The sequence below is a fragment of the Anas platyrhynchos genome, chromosome 7 (assembly GCF_047663525.1).
Source record: "Anas platyrhynchos isolate ZD024472 breed Pekin duck chromosome 7, IASCAAS_PekinDuck_T2T, whole genome shotgun sequence".
In the NCBI taxonomy this organism is placed as follows: domain Eukaryota; kingdom Metazoa; phylum Chordata; class Aves; order Anseriformes; family Anatidae; genus Anas; species Anas platyrhynchos.
Window position 1 is genome coordinate 14,270,673 of NC_092593.1, and position 17,586 is coordinate 14,288,258.

Here is a 17,586-nt window from a genome sequence, read left to right on the forward strand (position 1 = left end):
CCTGCTGAATTCCTCTCACAGGAAGATGTATTAGGCGTTTCTGGACTTCTCCTGCTCAGACTGACTCGATTTTATTTTCCTTTGAAACCACAGAAAAGCTGTCGATGCTGCACCCAAAAAAGGATGTCGTATGAAAGGAAATCACTTTGTCTCTTGTATTTGAGGAGGATTATGATCTGGCATGACCTCATTATGGGTTAGGCGAGGATATTTCTGGAAATACTAATTAAATACTTTTTCCATCCCTTGTGCCCTTGTAGCATGTGTAGACTTTATAACAAGAAAAAGAGAAAAAAACTCTCTGCAAGGATTTTTTTTAAGCTCTTTCTGCAGTCAAATGAAGGAAGTACAGCTACGGAATGGAAGCAATATTAGAAGCTAATAAACAAAATTTTCTGAGTTGTGATGAAATAGAGGAAAATAATTATCTGAAAGAAAAGAGCAAAGCTAGGATTCTCCAGGCACTTTTGTCTATGCTCGACTATAAGGATGAGAGTAATTCTTGTAATTTCACACCACTTTGGCTTGCTGAAAACATCCTCCCTTCTCTGCATTTTTTTTCCTGTTAATTTTTTGTTCATACTCAGCTTTGGTGTGTGCAAGCATTAGTGCACAGCCCTACAAACCAACTCGGCAAAAGCTGGAGGTGAGCCATGGCACAGGGGTGGAGATCTGTCATGCTAGCTCAGCCACAGGAGAAATTGCATGGTACCATCTCCTAATATGTTTATTAATGGATAACACTGTTATTTCCTATGGTGTTGTTCTTCTTCTAGGCTTACTGAAACCCATTTCACTCCAAGAATTGTATCCTCAACTTGTGGCAGCTCAGAATCCAGCCCTGACCGTCTGAGCTGTTTCCTATTGAGGTCAGTGGGAGTCTTCCAGTTAACTTCAATGGGAGCTGGACTTGGCCACTGACAAATGTCTTTAAAAATTGCCTTCAGCAAATAAACTTGTAAATGTTAGCACTAAAATAGCAACGTGCAGGCCCAAATATGTCTGTATTGAAAACACATGCTGTCAGACAGATAAAAATGTGTACTTATAAAACCTTCAAACATCATCAAGTTGTAAGGATTTTTTTCTTCAATTGTGAAACGATTGTGATTGTATATTTAGCACGTTGGATTGCTACCCTGTTGTGTGGTACCTCACATAGGGTTGGTTCTAATGAGGCGAACCCCTGCCTTGTTCGGGAGAGCAGTCAGTCAGTGGTTTTTGTCTTCTCTTATTGTTCTCAATCCAGGGACATGGTTCTTCTTTTTTTTCTATGAATGCAAGATTGTCTCCAAATTGCAATGTTCCACTGCTATGTAACAATACCCAGTCCTGCATCTTCTTTAAGTCTCATTGCCTACACTGATGTAAAACGGGGCTGCTATTTTGCAGCCATGCGAGGGAAATGGCCACTACGTGCGGTGACTTCAGGAATTGTCTCTTGACCTGCAAGTGTCCAACCTTACTCTGTAACAGCGCAGGTGGAGAGATTTGGAGGAAATACCCAGGTTTTTAAGCTTTTTTCTCTCTCTGCCCTTCCCAATGGCTAGGGTAAATGAAAGCTCTGGTTAGGGTGGCTTGGGGCAGCCCACGGCTGGTGTCTCGCTGTGCAGCAGCCCGAGTGGCTCGTCTGTCATCCGTGTCCTGAAGTGCCGCACTCGAGAGAGTGATGTTTAAGGCAGACGGAGCCGGGTGATGGCTTAAATGCCTGTTGTAAATCCTCAAGCCCCAGGAGTGGATTGATAACAGATAACCTGATGCAAGGTGGCGTGGGGGCAGCTGTAGCAGCAGTGACTGCGTGAGCGGTCCCTAACCACGCTGCCTCTGCCTGTCGGCGAGCTATAGCAGCACCTGGCTTTGGGAAGAGGGAAATGAAAAGATCCTATCAGGGCTCATCTGAGATGACTTGTGTAACCATCTCAGTCCTCCAGATTTGAGTCGATAATATTTGAATACTCCTCCCAGCCACGCGGGTGATGCAAACGGTGTTGCACTTGTCTCTGTTTCTCTCATTAGAGGCACCTCTTTGCAGGGGTCAGAATCAAAGCTCTTCCTATGAAGTCTATTAAAATGAGCTGAACCTGACTGCCCGGAACAGGGAACAGGAAAATCTTTGGCATGGTAAGCCGTCCTGGGGAGTTGGTGAAAGTTGGAGCTCAGTGTATAAACATTGAGATGGGCTGGAGCTTGCTAAGACAAACACCTGGACTTTTTCAGCTCTCATGGGACATGCTCACATCAGGGGGTCCTGCTGGGCCCTGTAGGCAGTGGCAGAAGCACAATTTTGGTGCTGTTGTTTTGGTATGACCCCCTTTCCTCTTGCTGGACTGCTGAAAGAGAATCCCCTTAGTCAGAGCTTGGCATTTATATCATCTCAGAGAGGTCTCTCCAGCCTCATCTACGTCAACAAACTCCTCCAGTGGAGAGTACAGTTTATACTAGCAGAAGGGTTCCTACTGGAGCTGAAGCCCATTCCACTATGCAGGAAACTGATGTTTTCTTGCTCTTTTCTTCTTTTCTCTCTCTCTTTTTTTTTTTTTTTTTTAAGCTTTTTCCTTTGGCCAGTACATCTGTCTCTGCTCAGGACTTGAGGAGCTGTGAGGGTTGGAGCAGGGTGCAAGAGGAAAGTGATCGGGATTCATCTCCCTGAGAGGCTGCTGAGGAGACCCACGGTGCTTTGCAGATCAGACAGGTCCAGCCTGAACCTGTCATCTAGAGGGGGAAAGGCACATGAAGGTTTATGCACAGAGATGCGTGCAGTGACTTTTTTGGCTTTGCAAGAGGAGGAGCACAAACCTTGAGTCCAGGTTGATTATGTGAAAAAGTAACATATGAGCTAATTCAGGGTGAGGCAGAAGAACAGTTTGGGATTTAAAAATCTCAGTCCTGTTACTGATTTCTCCGGAAAAGGTGAACTAATGATTCTGCCTTTAATTCACTAGTATTGGGCTAAAAATCTGTTGGCTCAAAAAGAAAATAGTAGAGTAAAGGAAAGATGTAATAAAATCTCCCTCTTCTTTAAAAAAAAAAAAATGTTTTGCACAAAGCAAAGACAATTCTCTGATTAGAAATGAAAGTTGTAGTCCCATGGGGCCGGGGTGGATTACTGCATACCACTTGCCTTTGAAATCAAGGCCTCCAACCTTCTTAATGTCCAGGTGGGGAATTCCGGTGGCTTTATTCTAATCCAGGCAAATCTGAAATCCAACCCTGTTGGGAGGAAACAATGTGGGAAACAGATTCATCTTGATCTCAGCTTTGTGCCTTGGAAAACGATTAAGACCAACTGTTAAGCAGCTCCCGATAGAGTTCACAAACCTGCCGGCCTCTGTGTGACACAGATTTCTCAGTTCAGGCTTCACCCCTTAAAATAACAGATGGAACTGATCCGGTTAAGCTACAAAGTGGGTTTCCCTTATTCCACAGTTGTTAAAATATTATTTCTCTAGTTGCAAATGATTTTTAATCTGATAGCTTTGCTGCGATTATTTTTTTTTTCCCACTTTCTATTGTTCCTTTAAAAAATTCAAACAACACAATTTAGTTCTGCTGACAGGCAGCCACACTGACTTCTTTGAGACTGATGCCCTGAGACACTAAATCCCGTGCAGTACCATGGAGGTCACACACATGGTCCTATCAAACTCACCCAGTAGGGTTCCTTCTATACCCTTTTTCCTGTCCCGATCTCTGTCAAGATAACTGGTTTTATAGTTGCTTTTGAGGATTTCAAAGTGTTTTAGAAAATCAAGTCCTTTGAGGTAGAGAAGTGTTCATGTTCTGCACATAAATAAAAGGGGGAAGCAGAAAAGCTGCTCTTCATTAAAGCTGATTTTGGAAAATCCATGAAGAAAACTAAGCACTCACAAGTCCTTCTACTATGCATAGTTGTTGGAATCATTTCCTCAATTGTTTCCAGCTTCCGTGAAATTTCTGACATGGTGAACGCTGGAAGGATACTGTGACTATGCAGAAGCTTCCTGAATGTTAGAAAGTTTTGTGGTCTTTAGGCTCCTCCAACACTGGTTAAGGGAAGGGAATAAGAAAAAAATAGCTAAGCATTCATGCAGTCTTCGATATTTTTATTCTTATGTTGATTGTACATGGTTACAATCAACAGCCAGGACTAGCAGAGCTTGTTGATGTTTTGATTCTTGGGTAGTTTGGCAAGTGCTTACTAGAAGACTTGTGAAGTTTGGCACCTGACTCTAGTACACAAGGGTTGGATTTCAAAAGTTTCCAGTGGTATTCAGAGCACAGATAACTCAATTTCTCCTGTGCAAATAGACCTTTTATTCTTTGTAGAGGATTTATCCTTATTGCAGGTTTGGCAAGGATGTATCAGCAAATTTTATTAAACACCATTCCTCAGCATCCCATTACTTAAAAGGCATGGGTGGCTTTGTTCTTCTCCCTTTCTTTTTAGACATCATGTCCAATAGGTGTTTTTTTAAAGTGCAATTAAATATGCAGTATTGTGCATGTCTTTTGTACTATGTCATGGATTTTTATCTTTTTTTTTCTACCGGAAATTTTTGCTAAAGCTCCACGTGCTGTGTGTGTATGCGCTGGCCGCCGGTACTGCTACATGCTGTAGGTATTGTTGTCTCCTGCTAGGACCAGGACATGCTACTAAGCCAGAGTAAGAACCAGCCTAAAAGTTTGTTTCAGCCTAAGAAAGGGTGGCAGAAAGTTTACTCCGTTTAGGATGTGGGACTGTTTCTGCCATCAGTGGGGTTCCTCATGGTCAAGTTTGCTTTCCTCTTCACCATCCCCATTTTCTTCAAAAGTTACCCTGTTTTGTCACTTGGAGGTGGCCCAGACAGCATGACACAACACGTCTGGTACACAGGCTGGCTCAGAGAGGCAATCGCAGCTGTCTTTTGCATGCACATCAGGGATGAGGGGCCAGCTGGCATCTCCCACCAGTACTGCCCGGGCAGGGTAGGGGCAGGGGGCTGAACCTCCCCAGGGTGGAGGCAGGATTGATCCTGGCTGCCTGCAGATGTTCCTTCTTCCGCTTGCTCTTGTCTGCATGGCTCCAAGCGCCTTCACCATATCCCTACCCCATAAACATCAGTGCTCTGCTCCTGTATGTGCTTTGCTGGTGTCCCTGCTGAGCTCAGTGATATTTAAGCATGTGCTCAAAGCTGAATTTGAATACAAGAGTTGTGCTGAATGAGTATGTAAATGTAAAAAAGAAATGTTATGAGGTTATAACTGATTTTGCACTTCATCTTTGCAATTTCCTAGAGTTGCTGGCAGTTAAGCGTGGGTGTTTCCTCCTCCTTACACGCAGTAAATAAATGGGGAATGTAAAAGCAGGCTTTGTTAGCACCATGCCAAAAGTCCAGTCAGATAGTTGAGAAGTTGGAAAGAGCTTGAGAGAATTCATGTCAGTAAATGACTATTTTTTTTATGTAGCAATATACATATTTAATTTATGCTTGCAGCGACAGCAGTTGCATATGCAAAAGCAGGCATGCAATTACATGTGCACTTCTGGTCAGGATTCCAGGCCTTAAGAAAGAAGCGATTATCATCGTAGATGAGTTATACTGTAACGGCTCTTCATGTTGTATAAGGAGCATCTGTACGCCATATTATGCACATGTGAAACTATTTTTATTATATTCATTTGATTTCCATGGGAGATTGCATAGTAACCATTTGCATTTAATGGCTGCATAGAAACTTGTCTTGCAAAGAGTTCACAGTTTATCTGTGTGGCTCTTGTTATGCAAAATGTGCCTAGATGGTTGACACTGAGATACGTACATGTAGTATTTTTACAATGAAAAATCCAGTTCGTTTTCTGCAGTGGAGGTGCCTTGTGAGATTTGCATTATAACTACAAACGCGTGTGACTTGCCAATCATTCTACTTGAGTATTTATTTCTCTTAATGAATAACAAATCTGTTTTAATAAAAGTTAGTCCTCTGTTCATTGATTGTGAGGGAATGATTGGAAGCAAATGGCTGTGAAGGAGCTTTTGCAGTTTCAGTGTGAGATCTCTGCTTTTGTTTATTTATTTATTTGACTATTTTGAACTGTCATTTCCTCTTAGGTTTCTTTTTCACCATTATGAGATTCCTCACTTTTGACAGGATGTGATTTCCTCATTTCACCAGTCCTTCTGAGGCTTAGGAATTAATGGTTCGGCAGCTCAACCTGCTGCCATGAGCTACGTCCTTAAGAAAAGAGATGCACAAGACCTTTACTCAGAGCCAACAAAGTAAACTTCTCCCTTTCCAAAGCTTATTCGTTGTTTGGTAACGTTGCTGTCTGTACAGGTGCTGAGGTCTTTTCTGACGTGTGAAATTCTTGGCCACACCAATTTCTTAGGGCAAAGGGCTTCACTGAGGAACCATGTGTCACAATCTCTTACATTTGGAGGAGGTAGCACATGGTGCATTACAGCTGACCATTTCGATTCCCAGCTGAGATTTCTGTGTTGTATTTTAACAGCTACTTTTGCTCCTGATTGTGCTTTTTTCAAAGCTCACTGATTCCCATTTGCAGATTGCCCCCATTACAACTAAAAAAAAAAAAAAAAAAAAAAAAAACAACTCGAGGGAGGGTGCATGGATGATCAGTTCTTCATGGTTTTCTTTCTTTGCAACACAATAGCAGGATAAAGAAATTACACGGGGAGAGATGGATTCTAAATAATTATGTTGATTCAGTATACACAGATATGCCAAGCCTTGCCGCAAAGATACTGCTGCTCTGTTTTATGTGGCTTTTACATAGCACAGAGCCCTGTGAGCACCACAACAGGCTTTCAAAGTACTTCAAGGGATGTTCCAGTTTACTATCAGTTCCTTTGCACACAAAGTGCTCAATGGGAGGGGAGGAGAACAGGAGGATGCCAAGGACTGCATAGAAAATCAATATACATTAACAGAACGAGAATTTTTGGTACTGAATTTAGGGTTATTTTTGGCAGTAGTAAAGTAAATGTTCGTCTGTGAGTTTTGTTAACTGCGTATTTAAACCGTAGGGGTAATCTAGCGTTGATGTATATCTCCTTAGTGGGGCTTTTCCCATTCTTTTTTCAGGCTCTGGGTTTAATAACAGTAACGTTCTTGTAATATGTTTCAGATAATGGTCATCACATTGCCTGTCTCTGTAGGGACACTGTGAAAATTAATTAGCTGGTGTTTATAAAGGAGGACAGTCATATCCCCTCACTCTGGCTAATTACACTTTGAATACCTGTATTGATTTAGCAGGAGTGTTTCCAGGATGTGATGATGGTTTGCAGGGAGAAGAGCGTCCAAGCCTGTCCCAAAGTGCCCAGGGGGAGACATTCATGGCTGGTTTCCCAGCCAGCTCCGAGGAGCATATTGACAAATAACTGATGCTTAAACGTGTCACCTTCCCCTCTCCAGACTCCACAGGATGCATTTATTGCAACTGATTATGGCTGTCTGCAGTTTGTTAGACCAAATAAAACATCACTCGAGGAGGAAATCGTTGGGCTTCAGGGTCTGAGTGCTGGGGAAGGCAGTATCTATCGTAGGCTAATATATGTATGCGTGCGTGTGTTTGGGTGCATAGGTAATGTTCGTACACGTCAGATCAGGAGAAATGTATTCCAATATGTATATTTTTTTCCTGATCTAACAAGTACAAACTTCTTCTGGTGGTAAAAGCACCAGTTTGTAATTGTATTTAATAAGGGGATGGCCTGGAGCCAAACACCCAGAGATCTCAACACCACTGGGTTTGGGGATGAATCAGATCTCGGTCAGGGCTCTGCGGCGCAGACACATCCCTTTCAAGTGCTCTGTCCTGGGAAGGGCCTGACGTGCTCTGTGAGATGACGGATACGGCAGCTCTGGCTAGATTTGCCGACCAGAGAAACCGGGGCTTCAGGCAAAAACCAGGCCAAAAGAACACGAGCTGTAAGGAAAAATGTAATGACTAAGCAACCACCAGGTAACACAGAGATTCCTGAGTTTAGCTTCTAAACCTGTTGTTCAGATAAGAGCAGCAGCTGAACTGCGGCAGCCCGGGGCCAAGCACAGGTTGCAAAACCCACTCCAGCCAGGTGGCGAATTAGCTGTCCCATAGCCCAGCCACCACACTCAGCCTGGCTGCCCACACCAAACACAGCTCACCCCAGCTGTCCCATGGGTATCGGGTTAGGATGTGCTGAGCAAACGAAGGGAGTGATGCATTTGTGGTAGTGGGTTGGAGAGCAAATAGCAATTAATGGTGTAAAGAACGGGCACAGCCTGGGAAGTCAGCAGTCTCGCAGCGAGAAGCAAACAGAACAGCTCCTCCACCCGGCTTTAAAAGGCTCATATCTCATCCTTTCCCTATCAGGAGCCTCTAAACTGAAGGAAAGTTTATCCCAGGCCAGGTATGGAGCAGAGGATGTGCATTTCTGCCTGCTATGACTCATAGGCAAAGTAGCAGCTTTGGTCTGGCGGAGGTGGAGCTGGGTACATGTTGCAGCCCAAGCATAATAAAGGTCTGGAGGCTATAAGTGGGGAAAACCATTCACAGTCCTGACTTGGCAAAGCTCTTTAAAAAGAGCTCTTTGCCCCAAGCCACAGAGCCTCCCAAATCTCAGTTGGTTCCCAGAATTCAGACACCAGTGTTCCTACGAGAAATGAACACACACAGTTCGTTTTAATAAGGATCAAATTGGCAGCTGTGTCGACTATTAGTTACAAGAATATAGTAGTAGAGGGAATCTTTAAGCTGTTAAAAGGGACTACAGGAATCTCCTGTCACCCTGGACTCCTTTTTCGTTCGCTTCTTCCAAACACTTGTGCAGCAGAAATGTATCATTCGGGGCAAGCAGCAATGGAGATGTTGTTCTAGTGGGACGCTGTTGTTCTTGAGGCTTTTGCTGCTTCCTAGATTGCATTAAGAGTTATGCTCTGCTGCACCTTTCCAGGATACTTCTGCTTTTGCAGCCCTTTCCCATTACAGCTCCGCAAGTCCTAATGTGTCCCAAACTTTGCAACCCAACAACACAGCACGTATTTTGTGTGACTCTTGTGATGTTGCCTCATTTAACAGTAATGTGGCATCATCTCAGCTTCACGGGCTCAGGGGTCAGATGCTGTCATGACTCACCACTGCTCACCACTGTCAAGGCTTCTCCCTACAGAAAGTGTGTGTGTGTGCAAACCTACATTTTCATGGTTTATTCTGTTTAAGTAGCCTGAAATCTTTGTGGATCCCTGACTAGTGCAAGGGAAGTGTACACGTGACTTGACTCTAATTTTCTTTGTGACTTAATGGCTTTGCCTGTTGGAGCAAGATGTATGTTGTAGTGGAAAGACCTTAGATGAGATAGTATTTCCATGTAGCTGGGCACAAAAGCTTTACTGAAACCGTGTAAAGCCTGTTTGGGTCACACTGGTGGTGGTGTACAAACAGGGAAACTGAAGCTCAGAAAGGTTAAGGTCTTTGGCATCAGAGGAGGAACCTGGAAACTCTGAGTATCAGCCCCATAACTGGCATGGAAGAGAAGAAACCAAAGTTGCTGCTTCTCCCTATTTGGCCACTGAGCACGACTGCTTGTACTGCACTGCTGCAGCAAAGTGTCTTCATCGGAGGTGGTCCCCTACGTAGCCTGGATAAACCACTGAGGATTAAACCACAACAAAATATCCTCGTCACTAAGTCTGCAGATCTGGAGGGGAAAGAAATAAGGGATAGAAACAATGGATGCTTTTTGCTGGTTGCCAAGATTTATAATGATGATTACGATGATGATGAGTAGCTGAAGGAATGTTGCTCACATTGTAAACCGCTGATCTCCTGACGCTCATCAGCAGAATTTCAGCTCTCAGATGTTTTTAGTGCTGGGGTGTTTTCTGTCCTTATCCAAGCGGTTTATTCGATGCAGCTGCAGCCCAAGCCCTGCGTGGTGGCTTCCAGCTGCAGAGCATGCAAGCCCCCTCCCCAGACCCCCCCAGTGGCTGCTGTGCCGAGAGCTGAGCATGGGGCGCAGGAGAGGCAGCAGATGTCACAGTGCATCGCGTGTCGTTTGCCCTGTGTTTCCTGCAGGTATTTGTGCAGGGCAGGGCTCCCTGCTCACCACGTGCAACTTTGCACCAGCAGTGGCTGCCGCTTGCCAGGCAGAAGCGGGAAGGGAAGGGGCATGAATAATGCAGCACAACATATTTATCAACATTGTCAAGTGGAGCCTCAGATCAAGTTTAGCGGGTAAAGAAGGGGCTTTGAATTCCCTCTGTACAACACATTAAGATTCACATACTTGATTTTGTAGAAGAAAAAAAAAAAAGTGGGTCCAAGAGGCTGAAACCTAGGAAGTCTGTATACAAAATGCAGCTTTTTTTTTTTTGCTTTTTTTTTTTTTTCCTGCTGTTAGTTTTTTGCCTCCTTGTGCCACAAGTGTGGGATTTGAAGTAGGGAGTGAATTGCCTGAAACAGACGCGCTGGTCAGGAGCATGTTTCTCTCCTTCCTCCTCTGCATATCCCTCCCACGCTCCAGGGCTGCTGCTGCCCTGCGCAAGGAGGGGTTATTCCTGTGCCTCTCCAAACTTCATGCAACTTCTGGCACTCCTTTGGAGAGCATTGCCCTTTATAATGGTTGTGGCACACACCTGCAAGTCCCAAAGCCAGGGTGGCTGGACAGGGCGGTGTTTGAACCTCTCGCTGGCTCTGCTGGCTTCTCCCCAAGAGCCTTGAGGCTGCATTAGATGGTGGAGTTGGATACTGCCGAGCAATGTGGTGGCCCTGGTGGTGCCCAGACATCGTTCCTGTCCCCATGGAGCAGAGCTTGGTGGAGATGAGCAACCCCAAAGTAAGTTCTCCCCAGCTGAGCTGCAGTTTCCCCTTTCTCTCCTGGCTTTTGCATGGTTCTTTCCACATCAGTCCTGGTATCACCCACATATCAGCAGCTTGCCCATCTCATCATTGCCATGGGCAGGGTATGGGGTGGCTCCTGGGGATGGCCACTGTGTCCAGTGGTGGTAGAGCAGCCCTGCTCAAATTGCCCCGGTCACCTGCTAGAACCACACAAACTGTGCTCGGGCTTAGGGGAAAATGTTTGTTTGTTTGTTTGTTTTTGTTTTGAAACACTGGGCTAGGACTCAAGAGCTATGGTCTGTCATAAACTAACCACGTTGTTTGGAGCAAGTTATTATGGCTTGTATTTTCTAAAGCACATGGCAATGGCTCAACTCTTGCTGTTCGGGACAAAAAATGACAGTAAAAGTCCCAGATAAAAGCATGGGGAGAGAAGGAAAGGAATGAAAAAAAAGTTGAATTAGCGCTGAGCGCTTCAGAAACATCCACCCTTCGTGTTCCTTTGCTGCTTTGTGCAATGGGAGTGATGTTTGCTCACGGTACAGAGAGACCTCAAACTTAGACCACCTATAGCTGCAGTGAAGAACTTGTTTCTGCAAAAATCGCATAGACTTTTTCATAGAAAAAAAAAAGTGTATGTGAGTCACTTGTGGCCTAGAGAGCCTGTGTTTCGGGCCCTGGACACCAATATCCCCATATGCCATTTCTGGACATTAAATTTTGGTTTGTCCCTTTGGTTCAGTGCAAGGCAGGGACTGCTGCTGGACTCTCACCCACAGCTGTGTGTTTCAGGGGATGTTTATTTGTTCATATCACTTTTGGCTGCCAAAAAAAAAAAAAAAAGTAAAGCTAGGTAGAAGCTAGGCTGGCGCTACTATCAAATACAGCTCTCTGGTCTACAGACACTGGTTTGTAAATGTGCAAGGACACCTGAACATGTCTGTGAAATTAAAATAGAATTGTTATTCGGTCTGCATTTGAAGTGCCTAACCTCTCCAGTTTGAAGACATCCTTGTGCTTTGTGGGAAAGCTCATACTCCTTAAATCGTGTGTGTGGAGGGGGTCTGTAGGGAGTTTTGTGGGCAGTTCACACTGCCAATTCAGCATTTTTGCACACTCAAAAAGCATAAGTCTTCACAGTCCAAAAAAAAAAAAAAAAAAAAAAAAAGAAATGTCCCTAAAGAGATGATCTTAATTCTTAGAGTTTTTTTTATTTAAATGTGAAGGGTCTGGGCTGCTGCTCTTTCTTTTTTTTCCCTCAAATGAATAAATATTTTCCAGAAAGCAAACATAATTTCCCTCTGTGTACAGCACACAAGGGAGAGAGAGAGAAAAGAATACTTGACCCCGGGACAACGCGCTGCTCTTTTTCCCGTTGTCTGGTCGTGGTGCAGGAATGTGCAATCTGCAATCGCAACTGGCAGATGCACAATTTTTGTTTGCAAAACTGACTTCATTATTCCTGCTGTAGGGGTGGGCTGGCCAAAGATGTTTGGGATACGGGCAGTTCCTGGCCTTCCTGTTGAATCATCCATGTCTTTGGCCTGGACCAAACTAGCAGTAGCATCAGTAAGATCAGATCCAGGCTCTTGGAAACAGCACAGCAGCTGGCACATGTTAACCGTAGCTTTTTAGCACCAGTTGTCATTATCTCAGTATTATCGTGATTTTACTCCACCCTGTCCCCCGGTCGTATTTTGTCATCTGCTGTGACCACAGACTCTTTGGACCGGGGTCGTCTTCTCACAAACAGTGGGGGCAAAGATGGTTTTTACTGGAGCTTTAGATAGCACTATCACATTACAAATAACTATGAGCTAATGTTATATATCACCCTAGAGCTAAAAATCCCAGCCGCCCACCATTCCTTAGCCATATATTACTTCTGATGGCTGGTGCGGTGCTGCACCTCCTGCTTGTATCACTCTAACGACCCACTTCCCTTATTTACCTCCTTGAGCATCTGCCCTAGTGAAGTGATTCCCTTGAGGTTAAGGTAAAGGCTCCGGGGACAAAAATGATGTGTCATTATGTAATTAAAGCCTGTATTAATAAATGCAAGATAGTCTGGACAGCCCAAACTTTTTTATTTCCTTTGGAGCTCTTGAATTGATCTTCTCATTTGTCTAGCACAAGAAAACATTTTTTTTCTCATTTGCCAAAGTGAAATTTCTTTGTTTTCTTAATAGAAAACCCCATTTCCGCTATGCCCAAATATGATATTTCTGTTTCCTTTGCTACCACCCGTGGGGATTGAACCACAGACCTACAGCACAGTAACAGAGATCTCCGTCATGTGCAAATTAAAAGGATTAAAACCAAAGTTAGGCAGAAGGGAAAGGCAGAAGGGGAAGACAGCTAGAAGTGGGGCTGATACAGGGACACATCACACCCCCAGCTGACCATGCTGTCTCTGTGGGAGGGTTGCCTCCTGCACCCCTCATTGCCGACTGCCGACCTTCCCCATCCACCTCCTGTCTCCTTCCACCTCTCAGATGGCAACTTTCCCTTCCTGATGCTGTTGGGCTGGCTCTTTTCTCCTCTCTCCCTCTCTGCTGCTATTTATCCCTCTAATTGCATAAAATATTTTGGGCTGTAGTTCCCATGAAGGATGCTAGGCAGAATGGAGTTTGTGCTGTATATATGAAATTGTGATCTGTAATTTGTATTTCCTCCACTGTCTAACCCAAGGTTATTAAATAAGGATGTTGCTGGATGCAGTTCTGAATTTTGTGTAGACAATGCAATTTGTTTTACCATTTCCTTTTGTTGATCCTTCATCTCACTTGGAAATGCAGAACACTAGATTTGTGGCTTTGTGAGTATTGTCGCAGTGGATCAGAGATGTAGTAGATGAAGAGGAGTTTAGGAGCAATGATTAAAGTGTCTGTGACTCAAAGTGCCCAGCAAACTCCCTGGAGAGAGTCTGTGTCTGCAAATCTCATTAGGTTGCTTATTTTACCTCACCTTCCTAATATTTGATTTTTGTTAATGCTTAGAAATCTTGCACTTCTGAGTCATGTTGGCTCGCAGGACATCTTGGGATCTGAAGCAGGGAGCAGCTCATTGCTATGGCAGAGCTCGACTCCTTTGTCTCGTGACACTCCTACAACTCCGTGACCTGGGCAGCAGCTCTACCAAGGCCTCTGATCCTGCCATTTTGTTAGTATAGATTTAAAAAAAGGGCATTAAAATTGAAGTCATATGACTGTAATGAAAAGGTTATTTCCCCTTCTCTCGCGAGTTGCGTTCTGTGCAATTGCAGCTCACTTTGTCCTGTCCATCTCATAGTCTCATTAGCTGCCGGGCCACAGAGGAATTGAGGAGAGAGAGCTGGGGGTTTTATCTGCATGCCGTTCCAGCGTGGAGGATTCGATGAGACGATGGCTTGTCATTTTTTATTAATGAGTTGGAGCCTGATTCATTATAGATGTGTGGAATGAGCTCGGGGTGGCTGCAGGGGGAGGGGAGGGATGTGCCGGTGAAGGATCTGCACCTTCCCACCATGGTTTTTCTTCTGCTTGGCCTTACGCGCCCTGGCTGAGCAGCACAGCTTGCCAACCATGCCATGGGGCAAGGAGGCAGTGCCTGGCTCCAGTGTCCCACTGCCCAAGCCCCTGTGCCTCAGCGTACGTCGAGTAGCCCCAGAGGAGAAATGAGTATGCAGCGGTGCTCAGCAATTAGCCCTTGTGAGGAGGTTTCTGAGGGACTGTCCCATAAGGCCTGGCTGGCTGGTGCGTTGGTGGCTGAGGGAAAAGTTTCCAAAGCGTCTGAGGGGGTAGATTGGTGTGGTGGAGACAAAATCATGTTCTCAACGAAGGCACGGAAGAGCTGCATGTCTTTCAGCCCTTCTTGGCACACTGGGGTATATATGTAAAAATGAACATACGTAAGTCTTGTGGTCAGAAAAGCCCGTTCGTGTTCAGAGGGAGGTGTGCAGGGCCTCGGGATGGCTGAGGGCAGGTGGCCTGGGGGAACCCAAGCTCGCTGGAGCAGAAGGCAGATGCTGATGCTTGGCAGAGCCCTTGGCTGAGGTGCCCGCTGAGGTAAGGCAGGCAGCGCTGTCTGCTGCATCCACTGCCCTCGGCAAGCACCTCTCGGCCCTGGGGCTCAGCCATCGCACCGTGCCTGCTGCTGCCTCTCCCTCACGTCCTTCCTGCAAGATCCTTCCTCGGGGGAGGAGGAGGAATGTGGATAACAAGAGCTATGCAGCGTTAGAAAGCAGGATGAAATACTTAGAGGAAAATTCCTGGCCCAGGTTCTTCTTCTTAAGTGAACTTAATTAAATCTATTTGTGCTGCTTCCGCGTTTCTGCTTTTTGCTAGAAGCCTTGAAAAGCTGCAAGAGAGGCTCTTCTCTCACTTCTTGAGACTCTGTGGACCAAAGAAGTGCAAGTAAACATCCAAGCTTTTGGAGGGATCAGTGACAACAGTCTAGCATTTTGGAGGGTCACCAACTTTCAGCTAGAGGCAGAACGGGCACCTTTTAGCTGGGCTGTTGCATTGTATATATTATGTGTTTAAATTTGTAAGCTCTTTGCTCCTCACAGAGATAGGTAACCATTTAGCATTAATCTCAGTGCAGACTGTCAGAAAGAGACATGCAGTTGGAGTAGTCCCTCATGTTCTTCTTAATCTCAGTGGAAGGTCATTCAGATTGAAGTTATCTGGCTGCTCTTTGTGTACAGAAAAGCGTAAATTCTGTGTGTTTGGCAGTGGTCTCCCACCGGGAATGCATGGTATGTACCTCTGTGCCATGCTGGTGCACTGACCGGTGCACAAGGTTCTTCTTGACATAAAACCACCAACTGGGAGTGATTAAGAAAGTATTCTGGAGCATCTTAGAGAATCATTAATTTAATATCTCTTGTCGAATAAGGGAAAATTTTCCTGCTTTGCATTTATACTTGCCCTTAGATAAGTTCTGGCTGAGGTTATGTTCTGGTGATGCACAGAGGACGGGACATGCTGTTTTCTACTATTGTTATTTATAATCTTGCAGTGTGGCTCAAATGTTTTCAAGGTAGCTGCACAATTGGATACAGACAGAAATAAAGATATGCTGCTCCTGCCTCCGCTGAGAGCTTTCTTTTCCAACATTTTCCAGGCCCCCAAGTCTTTTCAAATGGTTGGGTGTACTGTACAGAAACTTAAATAAAAACTCAGGGTGCTGTTTGGTATTCTCTTCTTGCAAGGAAAATAAAAGATCAAACTGCCCTTGCAGTAAAACTGGAAGCTTGAAAGGGTTAATGCAACAAACAGACCTAAAGGAATCTTTTCCCCTTGTAAAATATGCAGCCAGAGTGACAGCAGTATTCCCAGAGTCAAGTTATCTTTTACATTAGTGAATGTTGTTCCTAAAGCTTTAGCTGGGGTAATAAATGATTCATGGTAACCACACCTTTGTGCACAGCCGTCCACTTGATGTTCAGTCCATACGCTACATCAAGAAGCCTTGTGCAGGAGCTCTACAGCTCCAGTTCAGCAGCTTTCCCCCAGTAACTGTGACAGGGTGAAAGGCATTTGAGTAACAAATGGTAAGTCGAAGAGAAAGGTTTCTCTTCTGCCTCTTAAAGTGTAAATTAGCAGTGTGTGTTTGTGCTTTCTGTGCAACCCAAGTTTGATGCACGCTCCTGAGAGTCTGGATATGGAGAGGAGGCTAAGGAAGAGATGTCTCAGTCTATTCTCTTCGGAAAAGAAGAAAGTAGGAAGAGAAGTTTAAAAGTAGTGTGTGTCAGCCCTCCAAGTGCTTCCCCAACATGCAACTAATGAGACCTCCCAATAGATGTACGCTGAGAGGAGGTGAGAGAGACCCCCTCACAGAGGGTCTCTGAGTCAGATGGCATCTAAGGTTGGGCTGGGGAGCAGGTCTCACCCTCCTCAGCCTTCTGCTGATGCTGCTCACCCAGGGACTGAGATGTCCAGACCTTTCCCCACCCAAATATGACTGTGGACCAAGGCTCCTTCTTCTGGTAAAAGGCGGCTGGCCCAGTTGGCAGCTCAGTTAAAAGGTTCTGGAAGGCTAAGGCTCAGTCCCAGCTGCCTCTACTGTCTGTCCTGGTGAGCTTCCTGGTGGGACTTGTGGCCCTGCTGGTGCTTGTACACTGGAGATGGCTGAGTACATAACTGCTAATCAAGACCCTGTGATTACTGTAATAGATTTGTCCAAGCACTCAAACTCATGGAAGATTAAAAAATCTAGAGAAGAGTCTTCAGACTGGGACAACCAAGGTCTGACCCGATTACAGAATGGGCATTGTTAGCAGGTTATTAGGCAAGGACAATGGATGGTGATTTATAGTCCTCAATGTATTTTGAGATCCTGTGAGAGGTGAGTGGACAGAGGAGGCTGGATGAGCCCAAAAAGTTTCTCAGCAGTCTGGAGAAGAACAGAGAACTAAGCAGGACAGCAGACATCCAGGTATGACAAACATTAATGAAATGAATTGGGCCCAGTTCATTCAGTTTTCATGCAGAGGATGGTTTTTGTTTTGGCTTTGAATCAACTTCCAAATAGAAAATAGATCCTATATCATTCCTTTTACGAATATCCTCCATATGAGTGTGAGACATCATCACAGAATTACAGAATGGTTGAGGTTGGAACAGATATCTGAAGATCGTATAGTCCAACCTCCCTACTCAGGCAGGGTCCCATAGAGCACATTGCCCAGGTTTGTGTTCAGACAGCTTTTGAGTATCTCCAGAGGAGACTCCACAACCTTTTTGGTCAACCAGTTCCAGTGCTTAGTCACACCCCTAGTAAAGAATTTTTTCCTCATCTTC

General features: G+C 44.9%; 1 protein-coding gene across 8 annotated transcripts in view; it reads left to right on the plus strand.

The window, feature by feature from the left end:
- The window catches only part of GLI2 (GLI family zinc finger 2), a 189,244-nt gene that overhangs the window by 66,549 nt on the left and 105,109 nt on the right, over positions 1–17,586 (plus strand). The gene's annotated exons all lie outside the window — the stretch shown is intronic.